Here is an 8736-nt window from a genome sequence, read left to right as displayed (position 1 = left end):
TTAGATGATAATGGCATCAGAGCTAAAGTGAGATTAGAAACTTTTAAGTGAACCTTAATTAGATTTTTCAATTTTCAGTAATTGCCTGACAGTAAATCCCTCCTATGCCAGTCAGACCAGAATATGAGAGGGCTTTTTGTGTTTTCCTTTCTTAAAACATTGGAAAGGCTTTTTGCAGGATTTTCTTGATTCCTTTTTGTTTCACTATGTCAGTAATTAAGGGCTCAAAACTAAGTGGCCGAGAAAACGCGTCTCCTAATTACACAACATACGCCCTCTACCATATTTTTAGCTTTGTTCTCAGTTGTTCAGACTACACTGGGAAGGAAAAGGCCTCAAATTCAGTTTGATACTATGAATAATTCACTTATTTCCTCTCACTCACTCTAAGAGACTGTAAGGTTTGCTGCAGTGAATAGGCAGCACCTAGTGGTCTTGAAACGCATAAGCAGATCAAGTTCTTGATAGTTCAAGGTCTTGAAATGAGCATTTAATTAACTAAAGCAAGAATTAGTTTTCATATGTATATGTACGTGCACGCGCAAGCATGTGTGTGCGCCTGTGTTTGCACGTTCAATTTCCGACTTGCTCCAAGAGCTAGATCTTCACCTGGAGGGAATTTATCCTTTAGTATTTCACAGACAAATACAAGGAAGAAAAAAACTCTTTGAGTTTTTAAAAGCCATCGGTTACAATGGAACCAACCCATATAAAGACTTCACATTTTACAAAAATTCTGTTATTCTTTATAATGAGTAAGTACTTTAACGCCTTCATCTAACTTAACTCTTCAATTGTAAATTCAAGGCTTCTGAATTAATCATAATAATTAGCAATATTGATTATCAGACTTCAGAGTTTATTTCAGTTTAATGAATCAAAATTTGAAAGCTGTCCAACAAATAGCTCTCTGGAATTTCTAGGAAAAGCAAAGAGGAAACTTGCTCAGTCAAGCTTATTATAACAACGTAAGTTCCATAAGATTGCATACCTTGAAGGTATGTATCGTGTTTTATCATATTATAGTAGATAGAGATTATTAGATCATTGGCTTTAATTTCATTCTCAGAATTTGTTTGTAGATCCATTTATCTCCAGGGTTTAATTTTTTGCTCTCTATTGAGTTTCTCACTTCAATAGCAAACATATTATATCTTAGACTATTCGAAGTATTACTAGAAACAGGACTGAGGTAAATACGCTTGCATCAGCAAAATCACTCTACATTTTTTAGTGTTCTTCTGAACTTCACTGGAAACTTCAATTAAAAAAAAAATGTGCACAAGTTTGATTCTATACAAGTCAATGAACACAGTCTCTGCTTCCATTTTTGGGTACCACAAAAAGCCATGACATGAGTGGACCAAGAGAAGAGTGGGAATGCTTTTGAACAAGTAAACAGAAGCTGCAGCAGCCATTCAAGCCTCTTACCTGCCCATGGCTGGACTTCTCTGCTCTCCCTCTCTACATCCCACAGTTCATCTGGAGTAAGCCAGCTTTACATGGATGGATGGATGGATGGATGGAGTTTCATATTTCTTAGACACGTACTGAAGCTTTCAAAACTGCCATCTTCTTTACAATGAATCTCTGTTACATTTAAAACAAATACAGAACTGGAAAGCTGAATGTAAAGCATGACTACAGAACTAAGGCCAAATCTGAAGCCATTCCACCCAACGTTGATGAAGAGAAAGCCGTTGTGATGACGATCTCTGTGAACCAAGGAATTCAGCAAAATACATTTCTAAGACATCCTTCCACTGGGGATGGGGAGGTGTTGCCTTCACAGAAAAGATCAGAGCTCCTACGGCAGATCACACAAATCCATGGCAATAGCTAAAGGGTATTAGGTGTTCTGCGTCTCCAATTTTGTTGAAAACTAAGGGCTAAGTGAGTGCCTGTTTCCCCTACCTCTTGTCTAAACTATGTCCTGCTTACTTCCTATCAGTCCTCCCAAGGGTCTCTGCATATGTAGAAATCAATTCTGATCCCAGGAAGATATGGAAAGCTGTTCACTCCTGCATGAAGAAAGGTATGGAGTATACACATACAGCCTGTTCTCTACGTGCATGGTATGCATGATGTGTCAGAGGATAACTTACTCAGAAGTGACAATGATCACAATACAGCCCTTAACTCTCATACTAGCAGTACTAGTAAAATGTCCCTCCCTCACATAAAATCCCTTTATTGTCTTCGTACAAATTTTAAGGTACAATCAGGAGGCCATCTCATACTATTGATTTTTAACCAAACTCCCCACCAGAATCAATGAGGAGACTGCTTAAAATTGATTAGCACAATAAAGAACATGCAGAGCTCTTTATAGTAGGACTTTTTCCTAATTTTTATTTGTTTTCTTCTCTGATTTAATCATACTCAATCTGACATGTTGATACTGGGTGATAAATATCCCATGCGTGTATGGAATTTGCCAAAAATGAGAACAATATGGATGTAATAATGCTAATATTGAATTTTCAGGGGGAATATTAATGAACTAAAATAAGTTGTGGTATCACTCAAAATTGCTGTCCTTTTAAATTGCAGAATAGATTCTGATGGCTTAGGAAAAACGTCTTTCTTTCACTCACATAGTAAATAAGAAATTCAAGTCTGGAAAGGAACAAACCTATTAAAAAGGGGTTTACTGCTCAGAACAAAACTATTTTAGAAAGTACATCTAAAATTCATATAGGAATCACAGTTGACTACCTTGAAAAAGAGGGAAAATATTCAGAGTTGATGAAGTTTCTGAAAACAGGGAAAAAGTGTTTATTTCCACTAAATAAATGAGTGCATATAAATCCAGAGTGTTGATATCTTTTCACAAATTTATAGAGTAGAGAAAGGAGCAATGAAGTTAACAGAAGTCACTGAGATCATTTATATTGAGAAGAGACTGTTTTAGGATATTAATCCAGGAGAGAGAATCTGAATTCTGCTACGGACCTTGAAGAACTTTGTGGGGAAGAGAGATGTTAGCTGCACCGCTGTGCTCAGCATTTCTTGCAGAGTAGCTCAAGACTACTATTTCTTTGATTACTCTTCTGAGGTGCTATAACTTTTCCAATGTATTATAGCACAAGCCTTGAAATCTTGCTTATAGACTCTACTCTGGCAGCATGCACATGTAGGCTGGCAATCCCCATCTTGTATTCATTTTGACTGCCCTTGTCTTAAAATTTAATTTGCCACCCTTTCCAAAACAGTAAATTCTAACCAATTTATGAAGGAAATCCTCACGACTTAATGCACAAAACAACCATCTAAAATTTTTCAAATCACTGTGAAACAGTACACAGTGAAAAACATTAGGGCCTCAGTCTCCCATCTATAATATGAGCATAATGGTATCCCTTTAGATGTGTACTGAAAGAGAAATTAATTATAATAGTAATATAGTTCGGATGTTACGGTGTAAGTATTGTAGAACAGACTGTGAGAAAGATTGATTACAGAGACATTTAAATTAACTATCCTGCTATACTCAATTGAGTAGCAAGAGTTCCTTCCACTGGAATGATGACGGGTCTGTCAATATTCCATCAATATCCTTTAAGCTTAGAAAGACTGGGTTTGACAGCCATGGAGGCTGATATAGTCAATCAACCCCGTTCTCTCCCTCTCTCCAAAGAATACTTCATGTATATAATAAATTCAATCTGGATCAAACCTAGAAGAGCACAAGACATAACAGAAGGCAAAAGAAATTACATGAAAATAAAAAGAGTTTAGGGCTAGGGCATGACAGATGACATATAGGGGACATATACCAAAGGCTGTAACAGTGGAAATTAGTTGTACAAACAAAAAGTGACATTTCCAAACAGCTCATCACATTGAAGCAAGTCTCCTGTCACGTTTCTAAAGATGAACACATGCGCTAGCTGCACTAAGAGTGTCTGGGATGTAGAGGAGGGATGAGAATATTAACTACAATTGCCCTAAGAACACAGCTTGAAAATGTATTAAACCAGCCCTTTTTTCCATCTGCTTATTAAGAAAATTAGAGGTTTGGGGGCTTTTTTTTTTTTTTTTTTTGCTTTTGTTTCTCTACTTTTTAAGAGCTCAGAAGCTCTTGTTCTATTTCAACTATGCTGCCATACCGATTCTGTGAGCTTTGCCCCAAGCTTTTTTCTGCTGGCCAATACCAATTTAATTTGTAACGAAACATTGCAACTCAGACTATACCATCTACTAGCATATTGATTATTTTTCACCAAACAATTATGAGGAAATCAAAATCCCGTCTCTTTCTTTGCTTTTCAAGCTAGTTTCTGATTGGGATTTTTTTCCGTGTTGATAATTTCGTTTATGTATATAAATGAGTTGAAGTGTAGGACAGGGTATCCTCAAAATTTTTACAGCTTGCCAAAACTCACTTATTCAGTAATCTCAGTACATCCTTCTGATGCAGGTATGACTCTACTGAGGTACAAACACTTAATACATTATACATATAGGCTGCCATTTAGGGAAAGTGTATGACCGTACCAATACAAATGTATAACAGTAAAAGAGTGTTCCAGTTTCGGCTGGGATAGAGCTAATTTTCCTCTTAGTAGCTAGTGTAGTGCTATGTGTTTGGATTTAACATGAGAGCAATACAGATACTACACTGATGTTTTTAGTTATTGCTAAGCAGTAGAGCTAATTTTCTTATTAGCAACTGGTACAGTGCTATGCTTTTGGATTTAGTAGGAAAACAATACTGATACTGCACTGAAGTTTTTAGTAGTTGCTAAGCAGTCAAGGATTTTCAGCTTCCCATGCCAGTGCTCAAGAAGATGGGAGGCATAGCCAGGAGAGCCAGCCGAAACTGACCAATGGGATATTCCATACCATATAACATCTTGCTCAGTACAGAAGCTGAGGGAGTTGGCCAAGGGCAGGCAAGCACTGCCCAGGAATGGGCTGAACATCAATCAGTGGGAGGTGAGCAATTGTATTGTGCATCACTTGTTTTATGTATTATTTTATTATCATCATTATTATTATTATTATTACTTTTTTTTCCACCCATTCTACTAAACTGTCCTTATCTGAACCTATGAGGCTTTTGTTGATTCTCCTCATCATCTCATTGGAGGAACAGGGCGAGTGAGAGTGTCTGCATGGTGCTTAGTTTTGGCTGGGGTTAAATCCCAACAAAGAGCATTCACATTATGAATGGTAACAGTATTTTGGTTTAAAAAATCATGCCCTCAATCAAATCAATCCACGTTATAACTCTGCAGCTAAGATCCCAGCCCCTTCTATCACTGAAATCAAATACATTTTTAAAACTTAAAAAAGTTAAACTCATCTAATACAATTAAATAAATGTTATTTAATCTTAACTCAGAATAATTTGTTTATGCCATAGATCATACTTTACAGTTCCTAAATGTCCTCTCCAGTTCCTAAACATCTCTTTTCAGCTCAACCAAAGAACACTTTTTCCACGATTTTGATAATAACTCTTCCTCTAATGATCACTTTCTGGCATGGATAGGAGAAGAAGAAATCTAGATCAAGGCATCAGTCCATCCCAACTCTTAGAGCTAGAGAGATTAAAATGCTAATCAGGTGTACTAGTTTTGACTGGGACAGAGTTAGTTTTTAGTAGCTAGAAGAGCTCTGTTTTGGATCTAGTATGGGATTTGTTATGAGAAGAACGTCAATAGTGCACTGATGTTTATAGTTGGTGCTGAGACATCAAAGACCTTTCAGCTTCCTGTGTTTTGCCAGTGTGCAGGAGCACAAGAGGATGGGGGGGAGCAAGACTGGGACAAAGGGCCCACAACTCCCCTTGTGATTTGAATTTAGGATTGAGGGACAGATTGGCCAATGGAGTATGCCATATCATGCAACACCATGCCCAATACATAGATGAGGGAAGAAACTTTCAGACTCTTCCAAGGTCTCTCTCGGACTCTTGGTCTTTTGGAGTTCTCTCTCCCTCTCTCTCTTTTCAGGTCTCTCACTTGTCCAGGATTGCTATGTCAGGACTTACCTGTTTCTTGCTGGGACAAGACAGGCATGTCACCAGGTGGTGAGCTATTATATTGTGCATCACTTGTTTATGTATTGTTAGCATTATATATATATAAAATTCATATATTATTATATCATTATTACTTTTAATTTAATATTATTTTTATTATTAAATTGTACTTATCTGAATCCATGAGTTTCCTTCCTCTTTTCCCTTTAATTCTCTTCCCCACTCCCCAGGAGTGGGGGAGGGTCAGCAAGTGGCTGGAGTAGCATTTAGTTGCCAGCTGGGCACCCAGAGATGGCAAGTAACAGCAACAAACTACTACTGTGGCATATCAAATTCCTTTGAAAAGGAATTACATTCCAAACAATGAATGATTTTGTCTGATATAAAGCAGAAAATTCAGAAGACAGTTTTGAAAGTCTATCTGAAAAACTTTCCATCAGCAGCTACTGATAGTATTGTCTGTTTTCTAAAGAAAATCCAAGTCCAGCTATCGGGGGGGGGAGAGAAAAAAAAAAAAAGCTGCAATAAAAATACTTGTTCTGTTTGCAGTAAAATAGTTAAGGGTATGGCAAACTCATTTCTGCAGTGCTGCAGGTTGTCCAGATGCTTCTTACTCTGCCTGAGGTTTGTAGTTTGATCTTGACAAATAAGGACCTATTGCTCTACTGGTTGGTTTGGGTTCATGGTAAATCTTTGGGTCTATTGGCTTGTGTTGATGGCAAGTTGAACATGTCGATACTGTGCCCTGGCAGCCAAAAGGGCCAACCATGTCCTGGTTTGCATCAAACACAGCATAGCTTGCCAGTCGAGGTAGGTGATTGTCTCACTCTACACTGCACTGATGTGGCCCCACCTCAAGTACTATGTGCAGTTTTGGGCACCTCAATATAAGGAGGACATCAAATGATCAGAGTGTGTCCAGAGGAGGGCAACCAAGATGGTAAAAGGTCTTGAAGGTAAGACTTACAAAGAGTGGCTGAGGCCATTTGGTTTGTTCAGCTTGGAGAAGAAAAGGCTGAGGGGTGATCTGATCGCAGTCTACAACTTCCTCAAGGGAGGCAGTGGAGAGGGAAGTGCTATCTCCTCTCTCTGATGCCAAGAAATAGGATACAAGGAAATGGAATAAAGCTGTGTCAGGGAAAGTTCAGATCAGACATTAGGAAAAGGTTCTTCACTGAGAGGGTGGTCAGTCACTGGAACAGGCTGCCCAGGGAAGTGGCCACGGCACCAAGCCTGTCAGAGTTCAAGGTTTAGTCACAGTTTAGTTTTAGGTAGTCCTGTGAGGAGCCGGCAGTTGGACTCGATGATCCTTATAGTTCCCTTCTAACTTGAGATATTCTATGATTCTATGATACTCAGTAGTTGACCAGGCATGTCAGCGTGGGAAAGCTGGAAACAGATGCTGAATGGAAAGTTCGTATGCCACAAACTAGCTAACACGAAAAATCTATGCATGCTTGCTAAGATGGCCCCACCGAACAGTCAGAGAGGAATAAAAAGGAAACTGGAAAACACGTGACAGACTGGAGGCACAAAGGAATTCACTTCATCTATGTGGGCTCTCTGCAGCTGTTGACTAATCAGGAAAAAGCTCTCCTGCTGCACAAAAGATACAAACCACTCAAGGCTACCCAATTGAAGCCTGGTATTGACAGTTCAGTTCATTTAACGAGGGACTGAAAACAAATATTGATGTTGCAGAATATCTATATGCAGGTACAGAAATAGAGCAGTCAACTTAGATTCATTTGAATTACCTTGCTTGAATGCGAGACGGTAGGACACAAAATAGTACGTGGAACTGGGGCTACTCCAAAGACTGATGATGCATATGGGGAAACAGACTACATCATACGTAGTGGTCTGCATGATTCAGGAAGAGCTGAGCAATCTTAAGGATCTTTTAGAGTTACAGATGGGTCTCATAAAGCGCCTGATTTTGGAGAACATAATAATTCTAGAAGAAGGACCTAAGTGGAAAAAAACAAGTCACAGTAAAAAGGTTATCTTGTTATGATGCTCTGCTTGCTAGATTGCTTCCCTCTCAGTGATGGATTGCCCCTTCAAATACCTAATTATGGCATTACAGATAATCAATAAGGAGAGGGTGGGGTGAGAGTAACACACAAGAAGTGTTGGGATTGATTTGTTAAGCTTTTTTTTTTTTTTTTTAAGGTTTAGACCATTCTTCTGGTTTGAAGAACTGCCAATAGTTTCGGTGATGAAAATTAGTGGCAATTAAGAAAAATGTTAAACTAATTCTAGTTCTCTTTTTTTGTTGTTCTTTTTTTCTTGTTTGTTTTTTATTCTTGATGACATAGGCATACTGTCAAAGTCTTGTTTCTTCATGAAAATCAGCTCTTGAGAAAACCATTCCTGTACAGCAATGGTTTCCTAAGTGCAACGCCCAATTTGACATTCCCTTGTGGAGTTTCCTTAACTTACAAATGGTAGCGAGAATGGAACAAAATGGGTCTAATCTTCTCAAACATCCTCTAGCTTTGGCTCCCCTCACTCTGATGTTCAGGGGAAGGCTGCAACTACCTGTAGTTAAAACAGTGAATCTCAGTTTATCTCAGTTAAAACAGTGAATCCTTCCTAGGCGCTTGCAGCCCAGAAAGCCAACTGTATCCTGGGCTGCATCCAAAGAAGCGTGGCCAACAGGTCGAGGGAGGTGATTCTGCCCCTCTCCTCTGCTCTCGTGAGACCCCACCTGGAATACTGCGTTCAGCTCTAGGGCCCCC

The sequence above is a fragment of the Tauraco erythrolophus genome, chromosome 3 (genome assembly GCF_009769465.1).
Source record: "Tauraco erythrolophus isolate bTauEry1 chromosome 3, bTauEry1.pri, whole genome shotgun sequence".
In the NCBI taxonomy this organism is placed as follows: Eukaryota; Metazoa; Chordata; class Aves; order Musophagiformes; family Musophagidae; genus Tauraco; species Tauraco erythrolophus.
Note: the sequence above shows the minus strand (reverse complement) of the source record.